General features: G+C 28.4%; 1 protein-coding gene across 2 annotated transcripts in view; it reads left to right on the top strand.

The window, feature by feature from the left end:
• The window catches only part of LOC129958961 (tripeptidyl-peptidase 2-like), a 100,806-nt gene that overhangs the window by 648 nt on the left and 80,761 nt on the right, over positions 1 to 19,397 (top strand). The window lies entirely within an intron of this gene.

Genomic DNA, 19,397 nt, shown 5'->3' with positions numbered 1-19,397 from the left:
CAAGAAAGATGCAATAGTAACATGTGCTATACATCTGAAATTGCAATTTGTTCATCAAACATGAATATTTTTCCAGTACCATTTCTCATTTAAAATGGTAGTTGTTTTGTGAGATTTGCCTTAAATTTTATAATTTTAACCTTTTCCAAATTTGTGCAAAATTTATTATGGCTGAAGAATTTATTTCTGTAATCACTGACAGTTAGACTATACAGGAAAGGATATTTACTGTTTCTTGACATGAAGTTGAGTATGACAAATATGTGCCCCAAAAATAATATCTTGAGCATGTTCTTTATATATTAAGAACTAATTAATAAAAATATTTTTTTTAACATACTATGCTTTTAAAATAGATTAAGTACAAAATGATTTTTCCTAGCCCCATACAAATTGTTCTAAAAATTTCTGATTGCAGATTTTTAAAAGTCAAATTCTCAAGATATTCTGGATGGAGTTAGGGATTGGTACAGGGTTATAAATAGGTATAAGATTAGGAGAAATTATTTTATACTTTTTTAAGAATCTGGTGTATAAAAAAAATTATTTTCTGCTTTTGGAGTTGTGTGTGTGTTGATGAGCTACACCCATTGGCATAATTTGTTCCAAACAGACAAGAAAGTGAGTTTATATTGCATTGCCATCTAGTTGTGTACTATGCTTCAATTCTCTAGCTTATCTAGAAGTGAATTTAAAATCAAAAGAGAAATTTGTACTGAACAGACAGACGAGAAAGTGGGTTATTAAAATTCTATTAAAAAATGGAATAATTTACTTGTTAATAATATATATACACATGTTATCCCCCCCCCCCAAAAAAAAAGGATAGATTTATTTTCTTAAATATTACCTTTTTATATGGCACTCATAGTTTAAAAATATCAATGAAGTCAAAGATTATCACGGACAATCCTGAATAAATTAAAATCAAGCAATGCTCACAAAAATTGAAAAGAAATACTTCTTCATTAATAAAAATAGATTAAGAAAAAAGTCATTTCTGAAAGTAGTGATGAATTCTTTTTCATATGATAAATTTCAATAATTATATTTCCTACTCGTCAAATAGTAACACAATTAATATATTTTAAAAGGAATTAACCATTTAAAAATACAAATTCTTAGTAAATAACTTGTTCTTTGTTATAAAAATTTAAGATTTATTCAAATATAACAATATTATAATTTTATATAAATGAAATTAAATTTATAATTTTTTTAATGATTAGTACAAGTCGAAGACGCCACTCCCTGATCAAAGATACAACATTATATTAAAAATGAAAAAAAAAAATTCTTATAAAATGTGTAATAAATGAAAAAAGTTGAACAAAGTTAAAATCACCATTTGCAACAGAATTGTAAACTTGCATATGAAGCCAATAAAAAAATTTATATTAAAAATCGTATTGAAAATCATTGAAGGGACCCCTACTACTATATAATTATGTGCATATAATTGTTTTTTCTGTATTGAATAAATTTGCATTTTTAAAATTAATGTTTCCAACTAAATATTTGATAAGCTCCTTTAAAGTTAGATATAAACATATCTGCAGATGTTTTTTACTAATGGGAGCCATATAAATTTTTTTTTTAACTTATCACCTTCTGCAGAAGCCAAAGTGTTTTCATACAATTAACCTCTTTATTTAATGTAACTTTGTAATTGGATGTAATCTAGGTGTAATATTTATGAACAAATACTTATTCCATGTGTTGGGACCATCCCGTATTTATCTTAGGCATCTTAATAATAATAATAAAAAAGGCTTCTAATTTTGCTAAACTCTTTCTGTAGGTCATTTATGTGCAGAAATGCATATAATGTGATTTACTGGTGACGCGACTCCACAATGCTTTCTGCTTATCATTAACTATAAATGTAAATTTTGAGGTTCTTATCTTGATAATCAGTCTTCTTACTAATAACATTTAATTTATATTCACAAAAAAATTATGCTAATTTTTTTATTTTGCATTATGTGATTCATAATTTCATATAATGATAATTAGGGGACTGAAATGCATTATTCGACCTCTTAGAATTAAGCAGTAAAATAAAATCGCATTTTAATATTTGTGTTTGAAAAGAATATGTAAAATTTTTTGAATAATTTTTGTTGGTATGTTTGTTACTGCTGAATCTATATGTTAAGCAACTGTATAATGTTGAATGATCAGAATTTACTTTTAAAGATTAGATTTAATAATAGTGAAAGAGAAAAGCAATTATTTTTGCTAAAATTCTTATTGGAGATTTTCACTGTTCTATACTGTTTAGAAATAAAGGACTTTATATGAATTAAACATTGTAAAAAACATTAAATTATTGTAAAATATAGAAGCTCTCATTTAGAAATATTATTATAAAGACTTTATCAATATTTTAAAACTTATTACATGGACTCTGAATTTCTTCTAGAATTATTACAGCTAGAGAAATTAAATACACAAAGGGTTGTATTCTTTAAAATAATGAGGATGCTTAAAATGTAGTGCATTTTCAAATATATTAAAAAGTTTATTTTTTAATTAAAATTCCATGTAATAATATATTTAATCTGATTTATTTAAATCATGATTTCTTAAGCTTTGAGTCCTGACTCTAAATGGGGTTGCATATGTAAATTTTGGAATCATGAAAATATTAACTATAATAACTGATATCAAACTGCTTAATATTTAAAATTAAAAAGAAGAGGTAGTTATGTAACTTCTCTTTAGACCATTATGTTAAAATATTCCATGCAAAAATGCACTTAACTAAATTTTGGCCTCCAATTTTTAAGCCCATTTAACTTAAATTTGATCCTCTGCCCCTTCTTACATTTACTAGTGGGATCATGAAGAAAATTTTCACTTTATAGCTGTGATAACAGAATATTTTGGGGGATACTTGGCTTGATTAATATTAAAAAGAAAAGGAAGAAAGAAAATGGTGACTTGCACATTTGTCTTGTAGAGGAAAATATTTTCTATGGGAATGATATAGAACCTATGTGAATCCAGATGATGATAATCAAATTGAACATTGCTCTATGCAATTCTCTTGTTATTTAGGTAACTAAAAGAAGAAAAATTAGATGGTAAATTTAATTTAGCCTTTCAAATTGGGATATTAGAATTTTCAATACTCAAAAAAAAATTATAATGGGAGGAAGGCCTTCAAGATGTCTTGACACAAAAGATGAAAGATATATGCACAATAGGCAAGTACAAAACTCGGGCAACTTGGAGAAGTTTTCACATTTCTTCTAATAACATTTTTCTTTTGGAACGATTTAAATGATTGATGGTAATAAATAAAATAGAACTGAACATAAAGGAAAAATGTTTGAAATTAAATGCTTCACAAATATATTAATTGCATTTCAATGAATTATAAACTATTCTTGGTTTTTGCTACTACTTGTGGAGTATATAGTAAAGATTTTCTCTCAAATTCCCAACGAACAAATCCCAACATTTATTTTTTTTCTCGGGAGAAACTCTTAACCCTCATTTGGTTTTTATAAAGCTTGCCATATACTTTGTTTTACTGAATCACAAATATTGTAGGAAAGAATAAATTTGGACAAAGCAATCAATATTTTTGTTTGAACAAGTTGGTCATTCAGAATTGCAAAAATCGCCTGTAAGTATATATATGTGTAATGTTCATTTCAATCATTATTAGTTATGTGTAGAAGATGAACAATTTAAATAACTATATGCTTGATGAATTCAATATTTTAACAATGCAACAATAACTAATAAATTCAAATATTTTGAACTTTAGAAATAAATGTACTGGCTTGAATAGAATAGTTATTGCTTTCTGTTTAAAAATTTATCCATATCCAAATTGAATGTCATAAAAAGAATCTTGCTTGAGTCTGGAAGCAGCCATAAGTCACAATTATGGATGAATTATGCAGGCAGAATTTGATTTTCAACATGAAACTGTTTCCACTATTCATTTCTATATCCATTACAACTTCTCAAATCTATCATAATAGTAGCTACAGTCACAGGAAACTAAAATAAACTTGTCAATTCAAATATTATTGTATTAGTACCTTTTTCTGTTGAGCAATGGTATTAACTTTGTATTAACTAGCGGTTTTCTTTAAAGAATTATATTTGAAGCTGTAAAGAATTTGTTCCATGTTAATGAAAGACATTTGAAATTTAATCTATTTTTCGAGTCCCTAGTTTTACTTTTTTTTATATATATAATTGGATGTCATATTGAAAATATCTTGTTTTTTCAATGTATTCCAAAATATGATAAAACAATGAAAGAAATAAAAAATGTAAAGCAAAAAGTACACTCGCAAAAATCGCCTGCATGAAAGTTCTTTGTAAACACAAATAACCTTTCATTTAAATAACTATATACATCAACCAAAGAAACAAATTTAAAAAATAAATTGTGCTTTTCTCACAATTTTTCAAATTAGGGAACTATACCGTAGAAACAGAATAAAAAAAAATATTTACAAAAACAAATTTTAAAAAGTTGTGCTTTTCTCACAATTGTTCAAATTTGGGAACTGCACTACAGAAACAGAATAAGAATTTGATATTTACAAAAAAAAATTGTCTGAAAGCAGCTATATTCAAATTCAGCCCATTCCAAAATAAGATAAAATAATGAAAGAAATTAAAAATGTCTAACAGAATACTGACATAGTCCCACACTGTTGATGTTCTTGGGCGAGGTTGAAGTGTTGCCAAACGGCGGTTAACAAATTCGACCGGATTTTGTGTCCACGTAAGCGTTTTATATAGAGATGTTATAAAAATATTTTGACTTAAATATATTGAAGTGCAATTTTAGAATAATTACTAGAAAGAAATTTCTCTATTATACTAAACAAAAGATAAAATATGCCACTCAAGAGGTATCCATGATCAACATAATTCCTAAAATTAAAGAAGATTCACTAGATGAATACATCCAAGAGTTAAAGAAATTAGCTTATTTCCTGGTATTATATTCATTGTGAATGCAATGTGGTATTGTCTAAATGTCAATATAGAACTAAGTTTCTGGGCAAAAAAAAAAATTGCTTAAGAAACGATGTTTTGTATGAATTATTAAAATATTGCCTCATTTGTCCTTATTGGGAATTCATGTCGTTTGTTTATGAAGACTGTTCTAATAACCTACATTTTGCTTAAACTCAGGATGTTAATCAAGCTCACTGAAAAATCTATTGTTACTCTTAGTATCTCCTTTTAACATCTTTAAATGGAACATATTCCATTACACTTTTATTCATGTGTTTCATTGCTTCATTACCATTCTTAACAATTTGACGTCTGATTTTAATTTTTAAAAAGAATTGAAAGATTTAGTCAGATGTTTCAAAATTAAAATCAGCTTACTAGAAAATTTGCAAAAAGAAAATTTACATGCTACCTGGTTTTGAAATTGTGTTGTTTTCCAAGCATTCTATTATCTCAGCTTTTGAAAATGCTTTTCAGAATTGATTTTCAGTAATATGCTCATCTATTTTTTTTACCTACTTTAGATGACTAAATGTCAGGCAGTGCAGTTTCTGGCTTACAAAATTATTTTCCACCGAAAAATAACCAAGTAAAATTTTTCAATACTTAATTTTTAAAAATTTCGAATACTATTTATCAAAAGATGCTATTTTTCCATTATATGAATTATCGATATTAAAAATTTCCCTTTATTGGTATTCCCAATTGCAAACATTTTTTAAAAGTTTTTCTAATAAAAGTTCTTATGTTTTACATACATTTCGATTGCATCGTCTTTTTTTCTTTTTTTTTTTCTTATTTTCTGTGATGTTTGAATGATTATTTATGCTGCTTCATTTCAATCTTATCTACTGGCTGATAAAAAAAAATAGAAAATTCATTATAAACGTTGAGTAATTATTTGGATTTTTAATTGTTAGACGATCATCTCTTCTATAAATAATTTGTCTCAAAGGTTACGTAAAATCCAACATTACGTATAATTCAAAGGCGAATATCATCAAAATGTATTGCACTGTAGTACATTTCATTTTTCACTTCTGACTTAGAAGGCTGACAGTTTTTTCCAACTGAAGGAAAGTAATAATATATATAATATGGAAATTACAGTTCTGATGCAAGAGAGTTCTGTTGTATGAGAAATTTGTTTATTAAATGCATTAGTGGAACTTTGACAACTGAGTTTTTCAAATAAATATTCCCTCTTACCTACTGTAATTATTTTTAACTGATGAAAATGCCCTGTGCTTCTTTAAATAATGGCGTTCTAACAATTTAATGCATCAACTTACGAATTCTTTTTGGCTTTGAATTTAGTTATAAGTTGCAACTTCTCCTTCATTTATTGAAATGATTTTCAAGCAATTGAATTGTTCAAGCATAGAATTTTCATTTAGAGGAAATATGAAATTCAACTGACGATCAGCTTTAAAAATATTGCCACTGGTGGGTAAACATGAAATGTTTACCATCCGGCATTTCCGTTTTCAAATGGTGAATCTTTACTTTTACTGATAGATTTTGGCGACTGACTTCGACTTTTCATTTTGTAGGTTTGACATTTTATTCGGAGAGAAAGTATCTTCGGCCCCCGCCATTGATGTTTTATAATGATAAATTTAAAAACATTATTTTCCTCTTATTTCTTTGTAGATTTTCTTATGAATTTATAGTTACTTTTATGCTATTAATTGTTACTTCTAAATAATTATTATCATCTACTTCGTTAGATGAATTCAGCTATTATTGGTTTACAGTTGAAGTTTATTTAATAGTGATATTGTAATGTACGGATTACAAAATAAGATAGCGTGTTCTTGGCTATAAAATTAGAACTACTAACAACATTTAATGTATACAGTGATATATTGTAGTTTTGATGTGACGTATTTTTCATCTGAAAAATATAAAACGCCTGAAAAATCTAAAACGCATTCTTTCTAGCTTATTGTTCTCTAAAGCCTAGCGTAATTGATAAAAGGAGATTCTTCTACAAAGCATTTAAACAGTTGAATGAGTTCTTTTCCTGTAGGTTTTTTTTTTAACCAAAATATGTTTTTGGTAAGGGTGGGGTAATCTTCCTTTCCATTGAATTTTTCACTCCCTATCTTAATTTTTGGAAAGTAGCATTCATTCTCTCAATGTAATTGTTAAAAATAGCCGTTTTGTCAGTCTTTTATGAAATATTGTTGACTTGTAAATAAAGAACTTTTCTCGGTTTATATAAATAAAATGAAAAAAATCTTTTCTTTTTTTTCCCCATAGTTCCTAATAATTACAGAATGGGTGGTATTCACCTTATTTAATTCGTATTTTCCCTCTTCTAGCACATTACTTAACTTTTTCAAATTACTAAAGAAATTGGTGTATTATCAAATATTTCAGAAGACTAGCCTTATTTTCAAAATAAAGCAGTAATATTTATAAGAATTTTAAATAAATATGACTGGAAAATATGAAGCTGAATAACATTAAATTATTCCTAATTCTCTCGAAATAGTTTCTTGGAATTAAAAAAAATTTTGTGTTTATTGTTATGAAAGTATTATTTTTAATTTTAAAAATAAGTTGTGAAACACTGATTGTTTCGTGACTGATTTACTTACCCCCCCCCCCTTTTTTTTTACGTATTACAAAATCTGTGTAGGCAGTGCCGGATTTCGACAATTCGAAGAGACGGGCGTTAAATTATTTTAAGGGTCCTTCTAGAGAAAATCTATTGATGTCAAGAAATTAACATAAACTAAATTTATCTGTGCTTCAGCTTTTCCTTTTATGCTTATTCTCTTATTCTTTTATGCTTATTCTTGATGATATTTTATTTGAAGGTTATTCCTATATTATTATTTATCACATCTATAACGTTTATTTTTCCTCATATGTATATGAATATACTTTATTACGAAACTAGCCGCCTTTGGCGACCAGCCGGTTCGCCAATCTTAATGCTTGTTAAAATTTTAATACTTAAATATTTTATGTAATTCCTACTTTAATAGCTTCTTCATTAAAATATTTCAAAATTTCAAATTTCAATTCACTCGTAATATTATAAAGACTTCAGTCATAACGTAATCTGTATCTCTCTCATTTTCTGTTAGCTCCCGTAGAATTTATGCTTTAAATTAAAGTGGAAAGGATTAATCAGCAATTAATATAGTAAAATTTTTTAATGAAACAAAGCATTTTTTTTAATAATATGATTATTGATAATAGAGTCACTGAGCGTTTAAACTTTATGGGCACTAAAGAATATCTTTCTTAATTTATGTAATATCTCAAGAATTTGTCAACAAAATTTTCCCAGATTCATCATGAACAGATCGATTCATTAACAATGTTTAATTTTAAATGCATCAAACACTAAGAAAATAAAATGAATCGTTTAAAATAATCGGTCGAAAACAGGTTTAAAAAAACTACTTAAAAAACGATGTATTTAAAACTATAAGCATATACCAAAAATATATAACTAAATACAATTTACTTACAATAGCATGCAACTAATCTAAAAATAATTTAAATCGTCCGTTGATTATGGTTGTCATGGCAACAATCGGAACAGAATGCGCATGCGTGAATTTTCTTCGCCAATTACGGTAACGCAAATGCGTGAATTTTTCTACGCCAGTTGGGGTAACGCTATGCAGATTATACAGTTTTAATTTCCTTTATTCTGTGTTATTTTAATTCAAAAGTACTTCAGAATGAATCTGAAACATGGATTAATTAACAATGTTTAATTTTAAATGCATAAAACATTAAGAAAATAAACAGAATCGTTTGAAATAATCCGCCGAAAAACGTTAACCCTAGCCTCATTTCTGTTGGGAGAAAAAAAAAGCTGAAGCCTTACTGTTTTGGCGGTGGGGAAAATGGAAGATTTTTTTGGCGGAAAAGTTGGCGGTGGGGAAAATGGAAGATTTTTTTGGTGGGAAAGTTAGTTTTTAATTAATAATTAAAATTTCAAAAAAAGGGACCCCAGGTGCACATTCTCAACCTCTAAGGTATGCATGTACCAAATTTGATAGCTGTATGTCAAATGACCTGGCCTGTAGAGCGCCAACACACACACACACACATTGATCTTTATTATAAGTATAGATATAGATGAAGTAATTTTTTAAAATGCCTCTACACAACTGAACCTGTTTTGTATTTCATGTATGAAATAATTTAATTTTATCCGCATTCTTAAAATGCTTTTTTTCTACTCACTTGTGTCCAAACTTTGAGCTACAGGGTTTTTCCGTTCCCAGGCTTCAGAATCTTATCTACAATGTGCCTAAAATAATTGATCATAGCTTAATTTCCGTCTGAAGCTGTATTAAGTTTCTGAAAGCGTTCCCATGGCCTCTTTTTCCAACTTTCTGGCTTCCTATTCCGATTGCGTTACTATCTGATCATGGATTTAACAAAGAACATAGGAAAAAAAATGAAGCACTTTCCATATAATCCCGAAAGAATAAGAGATGCCGTTTAAAAAAACTCATCGCTTACTCCTTTTGCCAGAAAAACATTACATGAATATGGATATTTTTTTTTTTTTGAGCAAAATGTTTGCAATTTCTCTGAAGTATGAAATTTAGTAAATATTTAGACAAAAGTTTTGTCTGTTATCTTAGTGTTTCTTTTTTCCCCATCAAATTTGTATCCCGTGAGAAATATACTGATTGAGTCGTCTAAATATTTTTCTAATCATGTCATCTTAGCTATACTTCTTTTCTGTTATTTGTATGAAATAATGTTAAGAAAACTTATCCGAGAGGCACTTATTATTGGCACTTAATTGGAATAATTTTTAATGCCTACTGTTAATAATAGTTCATATTGATTAATTTATAGGTGATAACCATGAGTAAAGCAAATAAACAAAGCGACATCATTTCTGCATCGTATTAAGTTGACAGTTAAATTACTGTTGGGAATATCATAACAATGAATCATACTTGCAAATTTACTTTCTGTTATATAGTGCTCAGCTGTCTTATTTATATACTGTAATTATTTTGGCAGTAACAAACAATTGCTTTAAAACTTAACGAAACAGTTATTGGCTGCCCGTCACCCAAGAAATGTGAAGTTCTGTAAAATATTTCATTTATGTGTATTTTAACTTTTACATTTAATTTTAGATGCTAAATTTTATGCATTTAAATAATCAGGATTTAATGTTTCTTTAATTCGCGTCATTTTCATTTGATGCTGCAACGCTTGTAGGTGAAAATGTATACCTTATAAAAATATACTTCGTGGGTTTTAATTTCCTCTCTGAAAAACAGCTTTTTATCTGAATTGCTATACAGGTTGTTAGTAATTAAAGTATAGGTGTTTAATGCTGAATTTCAAAGAAAGTACTGAGGAGTCTACATTCGATGATATAATTTTCAGAATAATTATAATACAACATATTCAAAGAGAACATATTTTGTAAACGGATGATGAAATAAAAGAAAGTTGTAAAAATTATGGATTAAAAATGTGATATATTTAAATCATGACGTTTTTGAGTTATCGAGTGTACATGCTTTGAAAGTACAGACCGACAGACAACCAATCCCTTGTTGGATTTAGCTCAAAATTTGACAAATTTCTGCACTATAGATGTTAAATGTTGTACCAAATTTTATCCATATAGCTCTCTTCGTTTTGTAGTTTTGTTTTAACTTATATTCGAACGGTCTGAACAAAATCCATTCAGACTTCCTCTGAATGGATTTTTCCCAAAATGTGATAGAAATTTACAAATATAGTCTAAAGATCATATACCAAATTTCATCCGTCTAGCTCAAAGTGTTTTTGAGCTATCTTTGTCGCAGATAGACATAGAGCTAAAAATGAGTTTTTTCGAACTGAGCGAAGTCTAAAACGTGAAGACTCGACAAAATCTCGAGTTCAAATTCTTTGACTATTACAATTCTTTTTCTATACTTCGTATACATATTTTACTAATAATATACTTTATACTTATATTATTAGAAATAAAAATCTCTAATAATCAATATTTTGTATAATTAAAATGTATTTTAAACGAAGGTTGTTTAATTTCATGTGACTTTTCTATAGTCCTAATTCACATAGAAGCCCCTTATCCCCTCGTTCACCTGTGATACAGTAATTTGTATCTTCATACGACCGCTAGTTTAATTTGTCATTGATTGAAGCGCATTTTACTCCTGATATGAGTGTTTACTTGAAAGTTAAATTTAAAACCCTTCTCAGATTACGATTTCTGCAGAATTCGGTTTAGAATATTCAGATGCCCCTGAAAGTTTCTTTCAAAGATTTGTTTTCTCCTTTTGCAAAATTTTATCAAATTTGCGATTTCCATATAACATTTATTACCGTGCTATTTTATGATTTGATTACTTCTTTAAGAATATATTTTTAATTATAGCTACCGTGATTTTGCTAAAATGAATTTGCCATTTTTACGGAACGGAGTGGCGGCAACGTTTCCTTCATAAATCTAATACCTGAAAATGACTTTGAAAAGGAAATTTTTATTCATTGTAAACGGCAACGCGCATGATTTAAAAAAATAATTGGTGCTTTGTGTGCGTGTGCGTGTGTGTGTGCTTGCGCGTGCGTGTGTGTGTGTGTGTGTGCGTGCGTGTGTGTGTGTGTGCTTGCGCTTGCGTGTGTGTGTGTGAAATTTTGGACGGACAGGCATAATTCCAAAAAGGGATTCTTTTCCCGATTTTGGAGTAATAAAATGTATTGATATTTCAAAATCTAAAAAGTGAATTTTTTTTACGGTTAAAATTTTTTTGCTGTATATTTCTTGTACAAAAAAGTAACTAAGAAAAAAAAATCCAGTCAATTCTTAGTAAATCAACAATAAATTTTCTCTTAATTTTAAGTCTCAAAATGCAATTGAAGTTAAAATCGCATCCATCTGCACTGTTCTCAAGTCACTTAGATGTTCTAAGGCAGGGGTGGCGAACGTTTATGGATCAACGTGCCTTTTTTTCTAAAGAAATGTTTAGAATAAGGTATAGACGTGCCTGTCAAATAATTTTGACTTGTGATTATTGGGAAAATAATAAAACTGAATACTAACAACTCAAAACTCTTTATTTACGACGAAAAAATACATTTTGCACTGTATAGTAGTAAAGTTTTTAGTTATACATGTAATTCAAATTAAAGTTACATTAGTGTGACTTCTTTTGTTGCAAATTAGATGACAAATAACTTGTATTAGGATTGCAAGTTGTTACTTTTGGCAGAATGCATGCTGAATTAGAGTCGTCTGCCAAACGGCTTCTAAGAGTCTTTAATGTTATTCATCTCTGAAAATAATGACTCATAGGCATAGATAGATGAACATATGATTAAAATAACATGAGCCAGCTTCTCCAAACAGTTAAATGTGTCTGGAATCGAATTCCATGTTTCCAAAATTTCGTTACTGGCATTTTTATGTATATTGCTTGTTAATTTTTCTGTTTCAATCAATTCCAACTTTTTCCCTGTTTCAATAAATTTTTGAATCCATATTGAACTTGACTGGATATCAATCAGTTGCATTCCAAATTCTTCAATTTGCAACTAATCGAATTGGGACAAGTTCAGTTTATCAAAGGAAATCACGTGAGGGTACGTAATAAACTTGAGTTTTTCCGACAATTCTTTGAACTGAGAAAATCTGGCTGAAAATTCCTTAATTGACGAATCAATTACGGAAATAAATTCTTTAATAACTTTTTCTTCGTCTGGTTTCTCATGTGCATATAAATCTTTAATGCATTTTTTTTTTTTTTTTTTCAAATTTAGGAAGTATTTGTAGTTTTTTCTAATAATATCGTTCCTAAAACATACAATCCAGCGTCAAAAGCGCGAATAAGATCCATCATGATGATAATTGTTTTATTTGTGTCTTGAAGCTTTACGTTCAATTCATTGACATGGTGGAACATGTCTGTAAAAAAAACATCAATTTTGAGAGCCACATTACATCCAACAAATGTGGATATTGTTCAATTTCCCCCGCATTTTGAAACAGTCTGATTTCTTCCAAACAGTCAACAATTCTTTAAAGTACGTTCTCGCAGCTCAACCAGCGAATATTATTATACATTAGTAAGCCATTATACACCCAGTTGACATCATCCAACAAAGCCTCAAACTTTCGCTTATTCAAAGTCTGCGACGGTATGAGGTTGACTATTTTTGTAACTAACGCCATTTCATTATTAAGAGATGTTAAACCACTCTTAGAACACAAGGCTTTTTGGTGAATAATGCAGTGGAGTTCAAGAATCGAATGTCCTACGTCTGTTTGAAATAAACTAATAAAACCATTTTTTTTTTTTTTTTTTTTTTTTGCGCACCATATATGGAGCACCATTAATTACTGAAATAATTATTTTCATATCAATTTCTTTCTCATCAAGCGAATTTTTAACATCCGTACAAATATGTGCCCTTTTTTAAATGGAATGGGAACACTCGCGTTTATTTGTAATACTTCATATTGAACTTTGTTATTTTGAACTAAAACGCAAATCATTTTGACCGGTGGCGTGCTCAAAATAGTGTGCCTCGTGTCATCTATGACACACGTGTCTTCAATGGTACACGTGCTATCAATGGTACACGTGCCAGTGGTTCGCTATCCCTGTTCTGGGGGAAACTCTCCCATCGCAGTTAAATGATACTTTGCTTCCATGGTGATCGAACACGCGCATTTGCTCTTAAATATCCTCCTTTTAAGCGATATAATAGCTCTTAAAAATAGAATATCACCCATTTCATCCGATCCCCGGGGGGGGGGAGGGTAAAATGGGTAGAATGGTTCTATCTTTAGAAATATTCTTTATGATCAGTATCGAAGAAACAAATGAAAGTGAATAAGGAGTTTCGAGTTTTCTGTTAATATCTATATCAATAACCTTTCACTGGTTTTGTGTGTCTAGTGCGGGGAGGGGGGTAATATTTAAATACAGCGATTATTTATTGAAAGTTCGTGACAAAGAGTAAGGCTGAGATTAAAATTTAAAATCATTTTATTTAAATAAAAGAAACTTAATTGATTACTTATCTTATAAAAATGGGATTTTAGGAGTTGGAAAGAATAAAAATGGCAAAAAAAGTATAGTTTTAATTCTCATTAAAACGTATGAATTAAAAAGGAAAAAACGTTTCTTTTAGAGAACTTTTGGAAGTATATTTTTATAAAGTTTTTCTAATTCTTTGAATCATGAAATTATTAGTAAAGTGGGATGGATAAAACCGTAGAAGATTGCCATATATAGATATATATGAATATTTTTTCAGGTCTCTGGAAATACTCAAAAACTGGGTATCGAATTGACTGAGTTCTTGAATCAAAAGATGAATTTTTACACAAATTGACGCTTATAAACACTTTCAGGATTCAGAATAAAATACTTTTAGAACTTAAATTGAATGGTAAAATAATTTACCTTTTCTGGTTTGAAGCAATGGCACCCACAGAGTAAGAATTTTTAACGCCTAAATTCATTTGCTGTATTGGCAAATTAACTACTTGGAGAATATTTTGTTAGGACAACTTTTTCTGTCCTCTGTATACAGAAAAGCTAATTCTCAATAAATTTAATCGAAGGAAAAATTTGAAGTTGATCCTTGAGTTTTTAATCCGATTTTGATACCAGGAGATAATTTGAAACTATCTTGACTTACTTGATTATTTAACTTTCATTTATGAAGATGGTGGCAAATGAAATTGGATGGTATGTAGCTTAAACAGATTTCATTCATTGCATGAGGAAGGACAGGTTATGTGGAACAAAATTCCTGTATGAAGGGTTGGAGTACGAGTCCCCTGTTATAAGGAAGAAGTTTGCTTAGTGCCAGTATTATATTTAAAGTATCTTTGTACATTTTAATCGCAGCTGTTACATCTGCTGCAGCTGAAAATCTTTCAGTATATCAACTTGAATTCGCAGTAAAAAAAAGTTTGACATCTGAAGGAGCAGCTATAATATATCTCATATAATTGGACCCTTCTGCAGTACGATGTGGAGATAAAACGAAAGGGAGGGGGGAAAAAACTAATGATAAAGGAAAATGCCACACAAGAAAACATAAAAAAAGAAAAATTTATAATTATTCACAAGTGAAGAAGATAGCTCAAAAATAGAATTTATATCTGGAAATCATCTGAGAATTCAAATTCCGAGTCAGATTCCTAAATATCTGAATCTGATTCAGATTATTATTTCAACCATAATCTACGTATTCAAAAAATTCATAGAAAAATCGTGTCTTCAGTTTTTATTACAGCTTTTTATCAGTTTAAATTCAAGCTCAACTCAAGCTCAGTTTTTTTTAATTAAAATTTAAAAAAAAAGAATTAGCTAACTCATTATTTATTGTGATTCTTAGTATTGATGTTTCAGTCGGTTATTTTATGCTAAATGCATGATTGAAAGTAGTATTGCGTTTGTTTATAATTATTTTTTAGTTTTTATAAAATAAAAAAAAATTAAAGGTTCATATTATTTCTAATTTTCTTTTCCTATTCTTATTAATCTATGTGTAATATAATTTCTTATAACATATCAATGTATGTATTTTATATGAATAGAATTTCTTTAAAAAATAGGAACGCTAGTAAATACCAGTTTTAGTTTTTTACCCTTAAAATTAAATACTTGGAATATTTTATCATTAGTTAATGTAGATGCAACTATCACAATTTAGATGAGCAGTTGCAGGTTTAATTGCTTTGAATGATTGATATTTAACTGTATAATTAAGACAGTTCATTTCTTTGATAAAAAAAAAATGTATTTATCGCGGCTGTTCTTTATGAATTGAAATAGCAATAAATATCTCAAAGAAGTTGTGTGTTGTCTAATAAATTTAAGTAAATTAAGAGAGTAAGTTCATGTCGAAGCTTGAATCGCTTGCTTACTTTAAAAGCATTTTATTTACTCCTAAGATCGGCTGAAAAGCCAAATATATTGATAGAAAGGATATTTAGAAACGACAATAGTTCCGGAGCGATAGAGAAAACACAATCATGCATCTAAAACATTTCGCTAATGTACTAAATAGCGTCTGAAGAAATAAAATTCTTATTAAATTACTGCTTCAGTTGGATGTACTGCACCCTATCGAAGGAATCAAAATTTCCTTTTAATATTCGGGAGTATAATAACATGTGAATATTGAAATTATTACTGAAAATTAGCTAGTAAAATATTATATTTGAAATTGAATTTTCATATAATGTTTATATAATTATGTTTCATATAATTAATTTTCATATAATAAGAAATGTTTCTAAAAAGAGGCACCAGAATTTATTAATTTTTTTGAAATTGACATTTTTTTTCCTAAACTGTCTTTAAGTAATATTTTTTGATGTAGTACATAAAGTTCTTTGAAGGCTTGAAATTTGAAGTTAACTAACTTATTTCTTGCACATTTTCAAAGAAGAAAGTTATATATATATATATATTATTCAACGTCCTGACTGCATATTAACAATTTATTCTGCTGATTTGTATCTCTTCAACTAACAAGAAACTAACTTCTATTAAGCGTATTTAACAAAATCAGTTGCATTTTAATACAGCATTATGAAGAACGGCTTGTACACTGAATACCTGAATAGAATTTTTTTTAATTATGGAGAATTGTCTATAATTATTCTAATCAATTTGAACTCTTTGATTTGAACCGGTGGGTCAGTCTCGTGCATCAAATTACAGAATTCTTGATTTCAAATCTCTAAGTAAATTTATGTAACAATTGAACTCTTTAAGTAGAATGTTTCATTTCTTGAGCCATTTATATGAAAGTATTAATTAAATTCTTAATGTTTCTTTTTAATTTTTAGACCACTTAATGAAAAAGAGATTTTTTTTAATGCTTAAACATGTACTTTCTTCATCAAGAGGTATAAATACTGAACCACAAAAGATTAAATATAAGTGGTTCTGGGAATAAATCAACGTGCTTGAAAAAGTGTCATGTCTTAAAAAAACAGTCATTTGAACATGCTTATGTATCGTGGGTATCCTTTCGGTTCAAAGATGAATAAACTGACTATAAATGTCCAAAACGTGTCATTTGATTAGGAGTTTTAGGAGTTTAGATAAATTCGCTATACAAAAGTTTTGAGAATCCGCTAAAAACGAGTGAAGTCGTAGTTTGCTTGTTTTGTTTTTTTAATGAATAAAAGTCGGTTTAAGAGGTAATGCTACAATTATCTGGTGATGGGGAGGGGATACTTCAAAATTCAACTTTAACTAAACCACTATTTAATAATGTTAAGTTCAAATCTTCAAAAAAAAAAAAAAAAATACTTTCATTTGTCTTTCAAAGCATTTGAAAATTACTTTTACATTTTGTCAACATGTGCTGATAATTTTCTCTTGTATCTATTAAAAGAAATTGTGTTTTATAAGCCGATAATTTCAGTTAGAAGCCAATTTCGGTTAAATACATTTTTTGTTATCTGAATTTTATAAAATTTAATGAAATTCATAATATTCTTTTTAGTTATTAAAGAATTAACCAGTTGCTTCATTTTTTCCAAGATTAGTATGTGTTAATTTATTATTATATATTAATTATCGATTATTAATGTATTAAAAACATTTTCTGGGCTTAATACCTATTGTGCGATTCAATTCATGAAGCAAAAATGATATTAATTAGTGAAATAATAATTTGATTGATCTCCTTCAAAGCGTGCTCATCTTTCCTTAATATATAAAATATTGAAGCTGTTTTTCATTGTAGCATTTCCTACTCATCGCGTTTGTGTTGAAAACCTGACACCTTATCTTCTAGTACTTAATGTCATCAGGCAGCTGATGAAGAGACCCAAACTTACAAGTGCAACTTTATTACTCTACACTTTAACCCACGCATTATCTCTGGAAAATGAATAGAAAGCAGAGCCTAGAGTCAGTCTGAATAGATCTCAAAAACATCAAATAACCTTTTTAAGTAAGGAAAATCAACATATTAAATTTCATGTATAAAAAGAAGTTTGAAACTGATTATAAACGGGAAAACTTTATGTTTGTGTACTTTCAAAGTAATTACGTAATTTTCAATATTATTATATAAATTAAAATACCTTAAATACTAATACTGTCACGCAAATGACATCTTATGTTCAGGCACCGTAAATAATAACTCAGTAAAACTACACATATGTTTGCAGTGAATACAAAGTGCTTCAGTGCGTTGACTGATCAAACAATACATTAAAGAAAACTACTGAATAAAGAAAGTTTTGTGGATGAGATCATCTGATTCCTCCATTAACTAAATTACGAATCTATTTACTGGAGAATAAAGAAGATCATTATTTCCATGGAAAAAGATTTAGCTATGCTTTAAGGTAAACTAATCTCCTCATAAAAAGTTTTTTGTAATTATTTCATGTCATCTAAAAAAAAAATCGATTCTTACTACGACAAAAGCACATTATTCCTCAATTTTATATCTAGTTATTTTTCTCACTGAATTTTGAAGGTAATTCAGTGTTGTGACAAAATTTTATAGCTAATAATGAGAAGAAAAATATAGATTACTGTATTCATGATTGCAAATTTCCTTTCTAGAAGACAAATAAACAGTTGCTGCAATAAGAATTATATACAATAATATTTAATGCATCTTGGTTGAAATGGAAGTTATTTTGTTTTATTATAAGTTATAATCAATTCTGCATTATCAATATCTCTAATACAGTTCTAGTTTCATTAAAACAGTATTTTTCTATAAATATTATCTGATTTTTCTGATGGAATATTAAATTTATTATATTAGCGATATGCTGTTTGTACAACAGCAATTCTTTTCGTTTTTTATTTATTTATAAATCTTTTATGAAAGTCATTTAAAAAAAGATTTTATCTAGTTTTCATTTCAATAAAAATAAATGAAATTTATGTGTAAATTTTCTACTTGTTTTAAGTGCAATCGGATTATATTAAATTAAATAATAAAAGGGCCTAGGAAATTTTTATCCGCATATGCCGTAGGTTTAATGCCCATGGCATGATAGTGAAAATCTTGGATAAAACACCTCAAATTCAAACAAATTTATCATCTTAAAATATATTTGATAGCATGACGCGATCTTTTTCAATGAGCTGTATGAACTCTGTAGCGAAACATTTCCCTTTTTTGAAAAAGTAGGTGCAGATGTATTGTGGAGACATTAAGAGTCGTGTTTCCCATGGGTCAGGTTGTGATGACTCATAGATAATTTCCATCTCCCCCTCTTTCCGCATCGCACGTGTATGATGGGGTGGTAGAATAGGCTACTCCAAAAATGAAGAGAAGAGGCAACATATTTCTTTTTTCATTTCTGTCCGTATTTACTGCCTGTTTTTCTGTCAGTATTCCCATTTTTGAATATATCTTGAAATTTTTTCTAA

This window comes from Argiope bruennichi, chromosome X1 (genome assembly GCF_947563725.1).
Source record: "Argiope bruennichi chromosome X1, qqArgBrue1.1, whole genome shotgun sequence".
Taxonomy (NCBI): Eukaryota; Metazoa; Arthropoda; class Arachnida; order Araneae; family Araneidae; genus Argiope; species Argiope bruennichi.
This window is presented reverse-complemented; position numbering and strand designations above follow the sequence as displayed.